Source organism: Somniosus microcephalus, chromosome 30 (genome assembly GCF_052327205.1).
Source record: "Somniosus microcephalus isolate GS21.2 chromosome 30, FLI_Smic_1.0, whole genome shotgun sequence".
Classification (NCBI taxonomy): Eukaryota; Metazoa; Chordata; class Chondrichthyes; order Squaliformes; family Somniosidae; genus Somniosus; species Somniosus microcephalus.
In genome coordinates, this window is record NC_141016.1 from 36,318,851 (window position 1) to 36,336,822 (window position 17,972).

General features: G+C 44.6%; 1 pseudogene; it reads left to right on the plus strand.

Moving 5' to 3' along the window:
* The window catches only part of LOC147098139 (scavenger receptor cysteine-rich domain-containing protein DMBT1-like), a 108,233-nt pseudogene extending 91,687 nt beyond the window's left edge, over positions 1-16,546 (plus strand).
* The last annotated feature ends 1,426 nt before the right edge of the window (positions 16,547-17,972 follow it).

Sequence of the window (17,972 nt, forward strand, 5' to 3'; positions counted from 1 at the left end):
TGTAAGTGCAGAGAGATGTTCCGGGATATAAAATCATGTACCTGTCACAGACACATAAAAAGCACTTTTTTATTAAACTGCAGAAGCAGCAATGTTTGGATTGAGTGATTAGATAAATGTATATTGGAAGTATAATCCTCCTGCATTGTTCTCTAACAGGACACGTGCAGTTAAGGTTCTCCGACGGTGGAAGTCCTTGTGCTGGGCGAGTGGAGGTTTATTACAGTGGGACCTGGGGCTCAGTTTGTGACGATTCCTGGGACCTGGCCGACGCTGATGTGGTTTGCAAACAGCTGGATTGCGGAAATGCGGTGGACATGGAACTTCCTGCTGCTTGTGGACCAGGCTCAGGCCCGGTTTGGTTGGATGAACTGTGCTGTTCGGGTAACGAATCGTTTCTCTGGGAATGTCCCTCAGCACCGTGGGGAAACCACGACTGTGCTCATAAAGAAGATGTGAGGGTGGTGTGTTCAGGTAAGGGCGCTTTCTGTCTGCTCATTTTCTGCAGGGTTATATGCGAGGCTTTACTCGGGAGTGTTTACATAGAATCTACAGCACAGAAACCGGCCATTTGACCCAACTGGTGTGTGTGATGTTTATGCTCCGCACGTGCCTCGTCACTCCGTACTTCATCTAACTCTATCTGCACATCCTTCTGTTCATTTCTCCCTCGTGTACATATCTAGCTTCACCTAAAGGCATCTACGCTATTCGCCTCAACTACGCTATGTGGTAGCAAGTTCCACATTCTAACCACACTCTGGGTAATGAGCTTTCTCCTGAATTCCCTGTTGGATTTATTAGTGACTATTTTACATTTATTGCACCTAGTTTTGGACTCCCCACAATTGGAAACATATTCTCTATGTCTACCCTATCTATCCCCTTCATAATTTTAAAGATCTCTATCGAGACAGCCTTCAGCCTTCTCTTTTCTAGAGAAAAGAGCCACAACCTGTTCAGCCTTATTTGATAGTTCTAACCTCTGAGTTCTGGCTTTATTCTTGTAAATCATTTTTTGCACTTTCTCCCGTGCGTGTATATCCTTTTTGTAATATGTTGAACGGAATTAACTACAGCCCCCCAACTTGGTGTCCTCCATAAATTTTTAAATTGTACTTCCAAATCCCAAGTCCAAATCGTTTATGTAAATGATGAACAGCAGCAGACCCTGCACCGATCCCTGTGGAACACCAATTCTGAGCTTCCACCAGTCTGAATAACTACCTTTAACCGCAACTCTTTATTTTCTGTTTTGTAGCCAGCTGGCTATCTATTCTGCTACTTGTCCTCTGACTCCACATCGTCTGACGTCAGTCATGATTCTAAGAAGTGTTAACTTATGGAAGGCCATTTTAAAATCCATGTATATTACATCTACCACATTAACCTTGTGTACATTTTCTGCAACTTCTTCAAATAATTCAAGTAGGTTGGTAAAGCATGAACTTCTCTTTGAAATCAAGTTTGCAGACGACACACAGCTAGCTGGGCGTGTGTGCTGTGAGGAGGATGCCGAGAAACTCCAGTATGATTTGGACAGGTTTGGTGATTGGGCAGATGCAGTATAATGTGGATAAATGCGAGGTTATCCACTTTGGTGGCAAAAACAGGAAGGCAGATTATTATCTGAAGGGCAATCGATTGGGAGAAGGAGAAGTGCAACGAGGCCTGGGTGTCCTTGTGCACCGGTCGCTGAAGGTAAGCATGCAGGTACAGCAGGAGGTTAAGGAGGCAAATGGTATGTTGGCCTTCGTAGCGAGAGAGCTTGAGTACAGGAGCAATGATGTCTTGCTGTAGTTGTACAGGAACATGGTGAGACCCCACCTTGAATATTGTGTGCAGTTTTGGTCGCCTTATCTGAGGAAGGATGTCCTTGCCATGGAGGGAGTGCAGCGAAGATTCACCAGACTGATACCTGGGATGGCAGGAATGACGTATGAGGAGAGATTGCGTCGATTGAGCTTATACTCGCTGGTGTTTAGCAGACTGAGAGGGGATCTCATTGAAACTTATAAAATTCTAACAGGACTAGGCAGACTAGATGCAGGAAGGATGTTCCGGATGGCGGGAGAGTCCAGAACCAGGGGTCACAATCTAAAGATAAGGGAAAAGCCATTTAGGACAGAGATGAGGAGGAATTTCATCAGTGGTGAACCTGTAGAATTCTCTACCAAAGAAGGCAGTTGAGGCCAATTCATTAAATATATACAAGAAGGAGATAGATATATTTCTTAAGGTTAAAGGGATCAAGGGCTATGGGGAGAAGGCAGGGACAGGATACTGAGTTTGAATGATCAGCCCTGATCTCATTGAATAGCAGAGCAGGCTCGAGGGGCCTACTCTTGCTCCTATTTTCTATGTGCTGACTATTCTTTATTATATACAAAAGCAAAATACTGTGGATGTAGGAAATCTGAAATAAAAACCAATTAACGTGGAAATATTATGCAGGTCAGGCAGCATCTGTGAAAATTCAAACGTTTCATGTCGATGACCTTTCGTCAGAACTGGAAAAATATGTAACAGTTTTTTAAGCAATTACAGAGTCAGGAAAGCGGGGAGGGGAGGAAAGAACAAACGGGAAGTCAAGAAAAATTAAATGACAAAAGGGATGATGGTGCAAGGCAAAAGGTCACGATAGTGGGACAATAAAGAAACAAAAGATGGGTCTAGAGAAGGTGTAAATTGGAATAGCAGAATCATCAGCAATGGCCGCTGTCTGATAAAATTCAGGCATATTTATTATCTGAAATTTTTCAAATCAGTATTGAGTCCGGAAGGCTGAAAAGTGTCTAATCGATAGACGCGGAGCTGTTCCTCGAGGTAACGTTGAACTTCCAATCTCATCCCTTGCTGTGTTTTCACTATCCCGTCTGACCTACCCATCACTGACCCCGTATGATCAGCATCCACTTACGCCCCATCTCAATGAACTTCGAGCTCGGCACAATGCTGAGCTCTTTTTCCTTCACCTTCACCTCCATACGCACTTCTCATGCCAGAATCTTCCCCCACGTAGAGTATCCTTTCTTCCATCTTCAGTACTCTCGTTCCACCTGGATCCCTCCATCTAGACTCTTACACGCTCTAGATATTTTCATTGGGAATTGCCGGCGTGACCTCAGCCATTTCAATTTCTCTACTCCACTCACTCACTCTAATCTACCTCCCACTGAATTTGCGGCGATCCGTTTTCTCGGATCAATTCCTAATATTGTCATTAAACCTGCTGACAAGAGTGGCGCTGTTGTTGATTGGTGAACAGATCTCTAACTTGCAGAGGCTGAACGCTAACTCTCTGAAACCACCTCCTACCTCCCACTGCAACATGACCCCACCACCGAACATCAGCCCATCATTTTCAAGATGGTCAATGGCCTGCTCTTCCCTCAATGGTCTCCAACGTCATAATCCCCCAAACTCACACAGCCCGATTCTACCTCCATCTCAAGATCCACCAACAGGACTGCTCTGGTACACCCAACGTTTCAGCTTGTTCTTGCCCCACGGAAATGATTCCTTCCTATCTCGACTCTTTTTTCTCAACTAATCCAGGCTCTTCACACCTGTATCCATGAATCTTCTGACGCCCTCCACTACTTGAACCGTTTCCAGTTTCCTGGCACTAACCATTTCCTTTTCACCATGGACGTCCAATCCGTCTACACCCCATCCCCCACCAGGCCGGCCTGAAGATTCTCCACTTCTTTCCTGAATAGTGGGTCAACCAATCCTCATCCTCCACCATTCTCCCCTGCCTGACTGAAATTGTTCTCACATTGAAAAATAACTCGTTTGACTCCACTCACTTGCTCCAAATAGACGATTCTGCTGTGGGAAGCCATATGTGTCCTAGTTGTACTTGATTTTTCGTGGGATATGTGAAACATTCTTTGTTTCTTTCCTACTCAGGCCTTCTCCCTCACGTCTGTTTCTGGTACATTGATGACTGTATTGATGCCATTTCCCCCTTTGGTGCTGAACTGGAAAATTTCATCAACTTTACTTACAATTTCCATCCTTCCCGGGCCTTCACATGGTCCATCTGCGACTCTTCCCTTCCCTTCCTCAAGAACTCTCTCTTCATTTCTGGGGAAAAACTATTGACCAATATCCACTATAAGCCCACTAACTCCCACAGCTAACTTAACTTCACTTCCTCCCAGGCTGCTTCCTGTAAGTATTCTATTCCATTCTCCCAGCTTCACCATCTCCGTCACATCTGTTCTGCTGATGCCACCTTCCATCCTAGTTTTTCTGAAATGTCTTCATTTTTCCTCAACCGAGGACTCCCCTCCACCATGGTTGAAAGTGCCCTCAAAGTGTCCTTTCCACTGCCCGTATCTCTGCGCTCATCCCATTCCACCCTTGCAGAACCACGATAGCTTCCCCTTGCCTTTACCTTCGAACCCACCAGCCTCCACATTCACAGAGCAACCTCCACAATTTCGGCCATTTCCAGCATGATTCCACCAACGAACACATCTTCCCCTCCCCTTTCAGCATTCTGAATGGACCGTTCATTCCATGACACACTGGTCCAATCCTCAATCACCCCAACACCCCCTCCCCTTCCCACAGCTCCTTCACATCGAAGTGCAGGAGAAGCAACAGCTGCCCTTTTCACTCCTCCCTTCCCACCGTCCAGGGCTCCAAATACACCTTCCAGGTGAAACAGTAATTTACTTGTACTTCTTTCAATTTAGTATACTGTATTCGCTGCTCAAGATGCAGTCTCCTCACATAGGGGAGGCCAAACGCAGATTGGTGACCGCTTTGTGGAACCCCTCCGTTCAGTCTGCAAGCTGACACCAAGCTTCCACTTACCTGTGATATTTATTCTATGCCCCAATCCCACTCTGACCTCTCTGTCCTCAAACTCCTACACTGGTCAATGAAGCTCAACGTAAGCTCGAAGAAAAGCACCTCATCTTTCAATAAGGAACTTTACAGCCTTCTGGACTCAACATTGTGTTCAACAATATCAGATCATAACCTCTGCCCAAATGCTTTCGTGCAGTAGCTATTGCTGATGATGCTGCTATTCCCATTAACACCTGCTCCAGACAAATATTTTGTTTCTTTTGTCCCATTACAATCTCCTTTTGCCTTGCACTATCATCCATTTTGTCTCTTAATCTGTCCTGCCTTCCATCCTATCACAAGCCTTCCCTTTTGTTCCTGCCGTCCCCAATTTCCCCCTCCTGTACTTCCTTAAAAACCTTATCCATCTCCAACGTTTTCCAGTTCTGACGAAGGGTCACCGTCTTGAATCGTGAAGTCTGTTTCTATCTCCACAGATGCGGCCTGACCTGCTGAGTATTTCCAGCATGTTCTATTTTTATTGTTTGTTCAATGTTCGATTTCTAGCTGTATTTCTATTACATTTCTGAATAATTATCGACACTAGTGAACACACCCGGTGCAACATGTTTTGTGCAGTATGAACACACAGCGAGTTATAAATTGAACCACCTGGATATTTCTTGCTTCATTGACAGAGCACAAGGAGCTGAGACTGGTGAAAGGAAAGCATCGCTGTGAAGGAAGAGTGGAAGTGTTCTACAATGGGACCTGGGGAACAGTGTGCTCGGAGAAACTGGATCGACATGATGCAGAAGTGATCTGTAAACAGTTACAGTGCGGCCCCCTCATATCTATTGAGTATCACACTCGGTTATTCGGAGCGGGATCCGGACCCATTTGGCTCGATGAGATGGAGTGTGATTCGGACGAATCCTTCCTTTGGCAGTGTCAGACAGACCCGTGGGGTGAACACAACTGTCATCACGGGGAGGATGCAGGTGTTGCTTGTTCAGGTAACACAAGGAACCTCTCAATGTGCGGGTATTATTTCAAACATTGATGTCCAATACAGTCAGCATATTTCTCCTCTTAACAGAAGCCAAAGTGCCGGAGAGATCCCACAGTTCAAGGGTCTGCGATCGAGAATCTGGGTCTAAACATGAACATTCACCAGGTGCTTCAACCTCTTCATTATACCAACTATCTGACTTGTATTCCAGGCTTGTATTAAATAAATAACAATAAATGATTCTCTTTGATAGACTCGGGACAACCGTTGCGCCTGGCTGGAGGCAACACCAACTGCTCCGGGAGAGTGGAGATATTGTCCAATAACAGCTGGGGCATGGTGTGTGATGACTCCTGGGATATGGCCGATGCCAATGTTGTCTGCAGACAGCTGGGTTGCGGCCCCGCTCTATTGGCCGCAGGAGGGGCCGCAATTGCCCAGGGTGCCGGTCTTATCTGGCTGGATGAGGTGAAGTGCACCGGAAGTGAATCCTTTCTGTCCGACTGTCGTTCCTCACCACCAGGTCAACATGACTGTGATCACAAGGAAGATGCCAGTGTGATTTGTTCCGGTAAGGGTCGCAGGGGGTTTCCTCGTTCTGTGAATATGACTCATGGATTTAGGAAAATAAGAACAAACTTTATATTTACAATGCAAAATCTTAATGTTTGAAGTTGCTGAAATGTTTGTGCAATATGTTCCACAGAACTCGATTTGCCTCCTACTGCTTCTCCGTTCACACCTGCATGTACTTATCATTATTAGTACTATTATTTTTATTAATGTTAGCGTTCATATTAGTGGTATTGGTGTTATTGACATTTTCTTGGTTTGTTAATTTCTGAAGTTAACGTGAGCAGTTTTAAATTGACTGGAACATTTTTAAAAAATACAAGGCGGACTGTGTCTGTGTTAAATCTTTCTGTAATCTTGTGATTAAGGACAGGGAGGTAAAAGCATCTCCATCCCTGTTGCCATCTGCATAACCCTCGGAGTCCTTCTAATCTGTGAGTTGATCGCACTGATGGCGGTAATACAGAGAAAGTCAACACGAAGAGGTGAGGCTCAAATCTTACCGCTGAACTAACACTTGATCTCACATCGCTTCATATCCTGGCGAGTCTGCAGTTCATTGCACTTTTCCATATGACGTACATTGGCTCCCGGTTAAACGATGCCTGGATTTAAAAATTCTTATCCTTGTTTTCAAATCCCTCCATGGCCTCACCGGTCCCTGACTCTGTAATCTCCTCCTGCCCCACAACTCCCCCCCACCACCCAGATATCTGAGCTCCTCTAATTCTACACTTTTGAGAATCCCTGACTACAATCGCTCAACCATTGCTGGCCGTGCAGTCTGATGCCGAGGCCCTCAACTCTGGAAATCCCAGCCTAAACCTCTCCATCTCTCTTTCATCCTTTAAGACGTTCGTTAAAACCTACCTCTTTGACCAAGCTTTTGGTCACCTGTCCTAAAATTTTTTTATGTGTCTCAGTGTCAAATTTGTTGTCTTAAAATACTCATGTGAAGCGCCTTGGAACGTTTTACTACCTTAAGGGCACTTCATAAATACAAGTAGTTGTTGTTTTTGAGTGTCACGTGATCGTGTTAGAAATAAATCTGAATCCGCTTTTGGCGAATTGTTCCATTCAATGTGCTGCCCGAATTAGTAAAATGGGACACTTAAAATGGAGAGTTATTTAAAGTGTCCACATTCACTGTCCCAGTTCATCAGCCGGTACATGAGATTCCAGAAGAAGTTACTTGCTGCAACAGTGGAACAGAAAGTTTAATTGAACTGTTTGGGCTGTGCTTTCACTTATTTTCTGTTATTCTTCCTTTATCCATTGGGTATCCATTCCACCCTTTCAGTTTCTGGGTCCGGTTGCCCAATCTCGAACTCTCTGACCGCGTTCTGCCCACCATTTTGAGAGATGACAGTTTTAAAGGCCTTTCTGCATTCTCCGCTGATGATTCTACCTCCCAACACAACTATTCCACTCCTATCTCACCCACCCAACACATTCCTGCTCCGTGTACACAGCAAGGCTCCTCTCACACTGACGGGACATGCCAAAGAACCATCAGCTCCTCACTCGCGCTTCCAAACTGATGCTGTCCGCAGAGATCAGTCAACTTCACCCAGCTTCTCTTCAGGCTCTGGAGCTCATTTCTCCTGATACCCCCTCATTCCCTCTTTCCGAGGTCAATACAACTGGCCGCAATCTGCTGGAGGTGAACATGTGTCTGCACAGAGACACAGACACACACACGGAATCACACACACAACTAACCTCCTACACATCCATGTTAACTGATTCTGGCCACTGACTATCACTATATCTGTAATTTGGATTTATTCGCTGATGAATTCCTGTGAAACGCGCGTGAAGTGAATGAACATGTTAATCTCCCCGCCCTCCCTCCAACAGGTGCTGTCACTCGCGGCAGGGAGTCACCTGCTGGTTTGTACCAAGCAATTTATGAAGACATTGAGAATATTCCCCCCGGCGAGGATTCCGCTCAGACCCAGGGTTCAGGTCTGTATTTTCCGTTTGATATCGAATCTTCACTGGACAAATATCGCCTCCGCTTAAATACCCCTTTTAATGGTCAATGTACTGACTGGACACGATCAGCAGTCCGCTCACTGTCCCCATGTGAAGGAGTCCTGCCACAGTGAGAGTGTCTCTGTGTCCGTGTGTATAGTGAGAGCAGCAATGGTTTGGGGAAGATTCCCACTGGTCAGTATTGTTCAAAGAACGGGTTTTTGGGTTGTTTCTAAATAGCGAGCAGAGACGCTGTTTCCATTTCCCACCCGGCTCCACACGGACTCCCTCAGATATCTGAGCCCAGGAATAATAAACCCATCGGCTGATTGTATTCTTTTATTTTATATTCACTCAAACATGACATGAAGTCACAGATCGATTGAAACCATCTTCATTCCTTCACTTATTGTCTTCCCGTTAAATATTGGGCCGAATATTCCGATCCCAATTGTGTGTACGCGCTGTGTAAGGCCTGCTTTTACCAGGATAAGAGTTGAAAAAAGTAACAAAAAATATTTTCACCCATTTATCATTTAAAAATTCGTTTAAAAAAGGTAAGTTTATTTTAAGCTCCGTAAAAAGCTTTAATTATTTTTTCAAAAAATTAAATTTTTGTTTAAAATATTTAATTTATTGTAATTTGAACTAATTTAAAATAGGTGAAGTTTTTTAAAATTTATTTAAAGTTTTACAGTGTTTTTGGGGTGATCTCCATTCATATATTTGACAGGTCCGTCTGTCAAGTGCATGAAGGGAGATTCCCTTCTTTGATTGGCTCCCCATTGCCCACTTGATCCCAGGGACTCTTGTGTCTCTGGGATACCTGGGCCCTGTGTACTTGGAGTTGGAAACGCCCAGGAGCGGAATTATACGCACCTCAGGAGCCCTCAGGTAAGTGCGTAGATTTTTTCCAGATCAAAGGTCTCCGCACGCGGGAAGCCTCCGATCGCTAAATACGGCCCATTGGCCTCGACGTTGCGGTCGGATGCTTGCTGTAGACGAACGCATCTGAACCGCAAGAATAGGACGCAGCTCCCTGCTGCCTCCAGATCCTTGGTCTGTTCCACTCCTGGGCCTGTAGGTGTCCGCCTGGGCAAAGGCCCCGTATCCCAGGGGCGCAACCGGTTAACAAGCAGTGGGCCAGTCCAACCAATCACAAAGGGGGATTCCTAATTTGCTTATGGGGATTCCATTTAAGTAAAGAATCGCCTTAATCATAATGGCCCAGATTTTCCGGGCCGGATGACCGAGTACGTGGTGTGTACGCAGCCATTCGTGCCCCACAACTTCCGGGCTTCCACCATGCGCAAAAATTCGGAACTTGTGATCTTTCAAGTTTCAGCTCGACAGATCCACCGCATCCCGGGAAATGGACACAAAGCTGGCGGAGAGCTGGGCTATTTAACCAAATACTGCCCAGCGAATGCCCGTGAAACTCTTACACCTGGTAAAAGCAGGGGTAAGGACTTCTTTTTAAGAGTAAGACATTAAATAAATATTAAAATAGTTTTTAAAATTATTTAAACATAATAAAACTTTAAAATTAGTTTAGGTTATTTTTAGCCCCTTAAAAAGTTTACATTTATAGTTCAAAAAATTAAGCTTTGGCTTTAAATGTTTAATTACATGGTATTTTAATTAATTTTGAATGTGAAATGATTTGTTTTTATTTAACTGGTGTGCAATTGTCTTTTTTAGTGGATTCCTATTCGTGATTATGGGGATTCCGTCCGTGAACACATTAGCATAGTGGCGATTCCCCTTTATGATTGGTTGGGCTGGCCCACGTGATCCGAGAGGTGCTTGTGAGCCACGTGCGCCCTGGGTGTGCGCGTAGAGGCCCAGGACCGCAAGTGCCCGAACCTCCGAGACCATCAGGTCGGTTCGCACTATTCTTGCGGTTCGGAGGCATTCACCCGCGGGAAGCCCCCGACCGCAAATTGAAAGCGCAGTTTCACACCACTTAAATAAAAATAAATAATCACAGGTTCCAAATTAGTTAAAACACAATTTAATTAAACATTTAAAACAATTTTTCTTGTAGAATAAATATAAACATTTTTAAAGGTGCAAAACATTACCTGAAATAAATTAAAATATATACATCACTCTAAAAAATGTATTTCAAGAATTATTTAAACCCTTATGCTGGTAAAAGAAGGTCTTACCGCTGCTTTTTCCCGCTCTAAGGGTTTCGTGGCCATTCGCTGGGCAGTACTTGGGCAAATAATCCAATTCTGCACCAGTGAATGTCAATTTGCTGCGGATTCGAACGATCGGTTAAACAGAATCTGGACAGATTGCAAGTTCTGGGTTGTCGGGCATCACACGCGGAACCCTGAACTTGCAGGAAACTTACGATGGATGGTGTGTACACCGTCATAGGCCGCGGAAAATCAAGGCCATCATTTCCTGTGTTAGCTGACCTTGGAGTCTCTGTTACGAACATTTCATTTTATTCCCTTTAAACAATCCAATAAAAACTCGCTGCTTTTATGAGTCGACAGTCGCATTGTCCCAGATTCCATTTCTATCGGTGACTGGGTTCCTGTATCTGGAACACGTTCCTCGCAGGAAATCCTAACCTGTGATTGATTGTTTCTATCCGACTTATTCTAATAGATTGTATTCTGATATTTAACATTAATTTACACATTGTGCTTCAGGATATTATAACAATAACGCTTATCGAATCGATGAAACCTTTGTATGGGCTATTTTTAGGGAGGGATTTAACCGTTAACATAAATCATTCCTTTAAAAACAGATGGATGAAGGAATCGGATATTGTCCTCCTTGCACTATTTTCTGACCCATGTGTGGGGCGGGGGTGGGGGGTCAGTTTGTGCCGTCACCGCCGGCGGTTTTAGAGTCTCTGAAAATGAAAGAGACGGTGGAAGGCTGGAGGGATCATGATCAGGAAACACCGCTCACTCGCTCTGTACTAAACAACTATGCTATACACTATTTTCTCTGCTCTGATATCCGAGGTATTGCCTGTAATAATAGGCTGTACTGTATATTATTGTGTCTTACCGCTGAGAGGCCGTCATTTATGGTCCATCCTTAGTTGTCCTGATAAGGTGGTGATGGGCCCTCCTCCTAAACCACTGCAGTCCTTGTGGTTAATAATCTCCAACAATGGTGTCATTTACCTAATTCCAGCACATTGTCACAGGGACGATGAAGCTACTGGGCCGGAAATTGCGGTCGGAGGCTTCCCGCGGGCGAATGCCTCTGAACCACAAGTAAACTCCACACCTACCTGGTTCCTCTGGAACTTCGGACACTTGTGCTCCTGGGCCTCCAGGCATATGCCTTTGTCAAGGCCCACGTATCTCAGGAGCACATGCGGTGCGCAAGCATCCCTGGGATCACATGGGCCAACCCAACAAATCAAACGGGATTCTCATTATGCTCATGGTGGCATAGTGGTTAGTACTGTTGCCTCAAGCGCCAGAGACCCGGGTTCGAATCCGGCCTCGGGCGACTGTCTGTGTGGGGTTTGCACATTCTCCCCGTGTTTGCGTGGGTTTTCTCCGGGTGCTCCGGTTTCCTCCCACAGTCCAAAGATGTGCAGGTTAGGTTGATTGGCTATGATAAATTGACCCTTAGTGTTAGGGGGATTAAATACGTGGGGTTACAGGGATAGGGTGGGATATGTGTTGGTGTAGGGGTTACGGGGATCGGGTGGGATATGTGTCAGTGCAGGCTCGATGGGCCGAAATGGCCTCTATCTGCACTGTGGGGTTTCTGTGATTTCTGTGAAGACTTGCATTTATATAGCGCCTTTCACGACAACCGGAATGAAGTACTTTTGGAGTGCAGTTACTGTTGTAATGTGAGAAATGTGGCAGCCAAGTTGCGCACAGCAAGCTCCCACAAACAGCAATGTGATAATGACCGAAAAATCTGTCCTTGTTATGTTGATTGAGGATAAATATTTACATACGCAATCCACATAAGTATAATAGGAATCCCCTAAATAATACATTTTAACAAAACTGCAATAAAAGTAAATCATCACATGGTCAAAATTCATTAAAATAAAATTGAATTAAACATTTAAAACGAAAATTTAATTTTTGAATAATAAATGTAAACTTTTTTCAAGGCGCATAAAATAACGTAAACTGAATTTAAAGCTGTTTATATGTTTAAATCATTTAAATAAATATATTTTTCTATGTATTTAAATGCTTACACTGGTACAAGAAGGCATTACTCCTGCTTGTACCAGGTGTAAGGGTTGTGTGGGCATTCGCTGGGCAGTAGTTGGGCAAATAACCGAACCCGGCGCCAGCGAATGTCCATTTCCTGCGGATGAGCATGATCTGTCAAACAGAATCTTGACAGGTTGCAAGTTCTGTGTTTTTGTGCATGTGCATCACATGTGGAAACACGGAACTTGTGGGAAACTTATGACCATGTATGTTGTGTGTATGCGATCATAGGCCCTGGAAAATCCGGGCCATTATGTTGTCTGCTCCGATGTCCTGAACAACCTCTCCATTAACCATCCATTTTCTGTGTTTGACAGTTTTTGCTTCCATTGACTCGCTCAATCAGATTGAATATTACACCAGTAACATTTTGGGTGACACTGACCCGGGATCAGAAAATCCTGAAAGGAACTCCTCCAGTATTCATGGTGGGTACATTTTTACTTCCTACAATCGCTTTTTTGGACTTCACACTTTCTACTACCTAAAACCAACAACTAAAGATAACAGAGCTTACTTGCCGATGAATGACACTGCCAGGGACCCGTAGTACCGGACAGTGGTTTTAGTTACAAAATATTGTAGAAATAATTTGGATTTGAAACAAAATCATGTTAATTTCCCCCAATGGTCTAATGGAATTTTTTTTTCATTCCTGGATTGGCTGGCAAGGCCAGCATTTATTGCCCATCCCTAATTGCTCTTGAGAAGGTGGAGGTGAGATGCCTTCTTGAACCGCTGGAGTCCCTGTGGTGAAGGTACTCCCACAGTGCAGTTACGGAGGGAGTTCCAGGAGTTTGACCCAACGACGATGAAGGAATGTTGATATATTTCCATGTCCGAATGGTGTGCAACTTAGAGGGGAACTTGCAGTTGATGGTGGTCCCAGCTGCCTGCTGCCCTTGTCCTTCTAGGTGGTAGAGGTTGCAGGTTTGGGAGGTGCTGCTGAAGAAGCGTTGGCAAGTTGTTGCAGTGCATCTTGTAGATGGTACACACTGCAGCCATGGTACGCTCGTGTTGGAGGGAGGGAATATTTAAGATTTTGGATGGGGTGCCAACCAAGCGGTTGCATTATCCTCGATGGTGTGTATCTTAGAGTGTTGCAGGAGCTGCACTTATCCTGGCAAGCGGAGAGAATTCCATCAAACTCCTGACTTGTGCCTTGTAGATGGTGGAAAGGCTTTCAGGAGTCAGGAAATGAGACAATCGCCACAGAAGTACCAGCCCCTGATCTGCTCTTCCAGCCATAGTATTTATGTGACTGGTCAATGGTGACACCTTCCATTACTTTGCTGGTGATTGAGAATAGACTGATGGGGCGGTAATTGGCCGGATTGGATTTGTCCTGCTTTTTGTGAACGGTTCATACCTGGGCAGATTCTACATTGTTGGGTAAATGCCAGTGTTGTAACTGAACTGGGACAGCTTGGCTAGAGGTGCGGCTGGTTCTGGAGCACAGGTCTTCAGCCGGCAAGTTGTCAGAGCCCATAGTCTTTGCTGTATCCAGTGCATTCAGCCATTTCTTGATATCACGTGGAGTGAATTCAATTGGCTGAAGACTGGCTTCTGTGATATTGGAGACCTGAGGAGGAGGCCGATATGGATCACCCACTCAGCACTTCCGGCTGAAGATGGTTGCAAACATTGCAGCCTTGTATTTTTCACTCACGTGCTAAGCTCCGCCATCATTGGGGATGGGGATATTGATGAAGCCTCTTCCTCCCATTAGATATTTCATTATCCGCCACCATTCACTACTGGATGTGGCAGGACTGCAGAGCTTTGATCTGAACCGTTGATTCTGTAAGTTCTGTAACCTTGCTGCCTTCAGTGCTTCTTCCAAGTGGTGTTCAACATGGAGGAGTACTGATTCTGCAGCTGAGGGAGGGTGGTAGGTGGTAATCATCAGCTGGTTTCCTTGCCCGGCTCGACCTGAAGCCATAAGACTTCATGGTTCTGGAGTCAATGTTCAGCACTCCCATTACCACTCCCTCCAGAATGTATAGCACTGTACCGCCACCTCTGGTGGGTCTATCCTGCCGGTGGGACAGGACATACTCAGGGATGGTGATGGTGGAGTCTGGGACATTGGCTTAAAGGTATGATTCTGTGAGTATCACTATGTCAGGCTGTTGCTTGCTAGTCTGAGGGACAGCTCGCCCAATTTTGGGACAAGTCCGCAGATGTTAATGAGGAGGACTTTGCAGGGTCGACTGGGCTGGGTGTGTCGCTGTCGTATTCAAGGTGGATCATGATCAGGAAACCCCGCTCACTCTCTCTGTACTAACCGACTGTGTTATACACTATTTTCTCTGCTCTGATACCGGAGGTCTTACCTGTACTAATGGACTGTACCTTATTGTGTCTGACTGCTGGGAGGGCCGACATTTATGTTCCATCTCTAGTTGCCCTGATAAGGTAGTGGTGGGCCTTCCTCTGAACCACTACAGTCCTTGTAGTGAATGATCGCCCACAATGGTGTCAGTTACCAAATTCCAGGATATTGTAACAGGGACGATGAAGGTATTTTGTTGTCTGCTCCTATGTGCTAATCAATCTCTCCAATAACCATCCATTTTTTGTGTTTGACAGTTTCGGGTTCCATTGACTCCCTCAATCAGATCGGATATTACGCCAGTGACATTTTGGGTGACAATGATCCGGGTTCAGAAATACCTGAAAGGAACTCCTCCAGTCTTCAGGGTGGGTACATTTTTACTTCCTATAATCTTATTTTCGACTTCAAGCTCTCTACCACGTAAACCAACAACTAAAGACATCAGAACTTACTCACCGAAAAATGAGACTGCCAAGGATCCGTAGTACTGGACAGTGATTTTAGTTACAAAATATTGTGGAAATACTTTTGATTTGAAATAACATCTTATCGACTTCCCCCAATGATATAATGGAAGGAAACATTCAGTTCATTGTGTTTCCTCACACGGCTCTATGGGCCGTGAAATGTGAAATGTATGTGTAGGTTGGGTGGGTGATTCAGTGGGAAATGTGTGACTTTAAAACGGAGACTAAACCGACTCGACACGACACGGTCCAATCATTGCCCCAGATAACCCCACTTCACCCGAAGACCACATTGGTCCACTCTCCCGCCCTGCAAGGCCCGGGTAGATTGATTTATAATAATATCATTCTGAGTACTCAGTGCTGGCATTTGGTTTCAGTGGAAATCTCTATTTCCTCCCAGGTCCGGTTCTGGGCGATTATGACGATGGTGAGACTGGAGTCACTGACACTCAGGGCGGTCACTTTCTGCTGGACGGTGGTCCTGATGATCTCCTCACACTCAGAAGTGCCGGCGGTGATCTCTCCACTCTCGGTGAGTTACATCTCTGACATCCCCGCAGTCACCAGCCCTCTGTGTAGGAATGGACTGGCGCTGTTTTAAATTCCCTTTCAATCGGCGGTGACACGGAGCGATGGTTGATTTAAGTCCATGTTGTGATTACAGGAAATGAAGTGTTCTAGAAAAGAGATGTTCTAGAAAAGAGATCCTGATGCTGTTCAGTGTGGATTATCTTCCTTGTTAATATTCGCACCAGGAATCATTCCAGTGCTCAAACTGAACCGCCCGATTCTCGGATATTAGATGCACCTCGTCTGCTGTCACCCAGCGGTAAAACACAGCACGGGGGTGTGGGTAGAAAACAATTCTCTTCCACTCACAGACCAACAAAGTCCAGCCCCTTCACCAAATTGACAGATATATGTGACCCACACTGATGCGGGTTTTACCGCCATCATTAACCCATAATCTGTCTCTCCCACAGTGTACAGCTCTCAGACCCGCACTGATCCCGGTTTACCGGTTCCTTCCACTCCTGGTAACAATGACCATGTTCACTGTGACACGTTCACAACCCCGGAAATTCCGCCACCGATGGGCAGTGACTGTGTGGTTCAAAATGTTACATCTACGTCAAGCCGGTAAGAGCAATGTTTTATTATATGTTGCATTGTTTGTGCCCCAGTGCTGGGGGAGTGTCCAGTCCCGGGTGGATTCTACTGTGTGACAATGGGCGGTGTGTTCAACCGTTACTGAAACTAGCAGAGAGAACATGCTGTGTATTTACTGTGGAAATAAATACCCCATTATACTGGCTGTAATTAATTCAATTCTGTGATTGTGGGGAGTGTCTTTAACGGCAAACTATATTGAAACTATCAGAGAGATTGTGTTTATTTATTAGTTAAATAAAAGTCAAATAGAAGTGACATATCAGGGAGAATATTGTGAGTAGTGAAAAAGACTCCATTTGATTGCATGTTGTGTTGGTGAATTGTTTAATCCTCTCTCTCAAGCTGTTTGTTTTTTCCTTTCAGGTAAAAGTCAGCGGAAAATCCCGGATGCGATGTCCCGGGGCGTGTCACAGAGTAGCAGGAAATATTGTGTGTGAAATCTGAGACAATATACATTAACTTTTCCAACAGTGTGTACATGCTGAATGTGCTTCTCTTCACGATATAAACAACACTTTAGTTTATCAATCGCCATGTTAATTTGTTTTGAAATAAATAGATTTAGCTCTTTATATTTTGGCTGCGTTCTGCTTAATTAAAATTATAAAACAAAGAATGTATTCGGATCATTGCTCTGTCTATATTAATACTGTAAGACACTGCTCTGCGTGGATTAATCAACTCTGTAACAGAGATTAAGAACCTATGTTTATTGTTGAAGGTTTTATATGAACTTCATTTTGTAACCGCTTCACTTTTTCATCCTCTATTTAAGATGGTTCTCAACCTGCAGGAGGGTCAAGTGATGTATATAGCGTTTAAAAATATAAAATGCATTTTATAAATATTATGTTTGAAATTTGTGCCTTTGTCGATGTTCATGTTTTTATTATGTTCCATGAGTAAACACACACAAATTCCTAGATACAGCAGAATATTGTTTTACTGCACGACACCTGCCCTGGGAATTCGGCGTATGGCGGGAGACCCGGAGAATCTGATCAGAGTTCCACGGCCACTGTTATTGGACTTTAATTCTAAAAGCTAAATACTTCAGTTATTCAGACGCAGTGAGCAATGGTCGCTCAATCAGCAAAACGACTGTACCGTGCAGTGTCCGCCAGCAGGTGGCGATGCTTATTCCATCAGTATGACCACTGCAATGGCAAGTATCCACCAGCAGAGGGCAAACATTATTATAAATAAAAACAGAAAATGCTGGAACCACTCAGCAGGTCAGGCAGCATCTGTGGAAAGAGAAACAGTTAACGTTTCACGTCAGTGATATCTTCAGAAATCTAAAATGTTAGAGATTAACCGCTTTTAGTAAATAAAGAGCCAGGGAAAAGGGGGCATGAAAAGATCAAAAGGCTGAATGTCTGTGATTGGATGGAGGG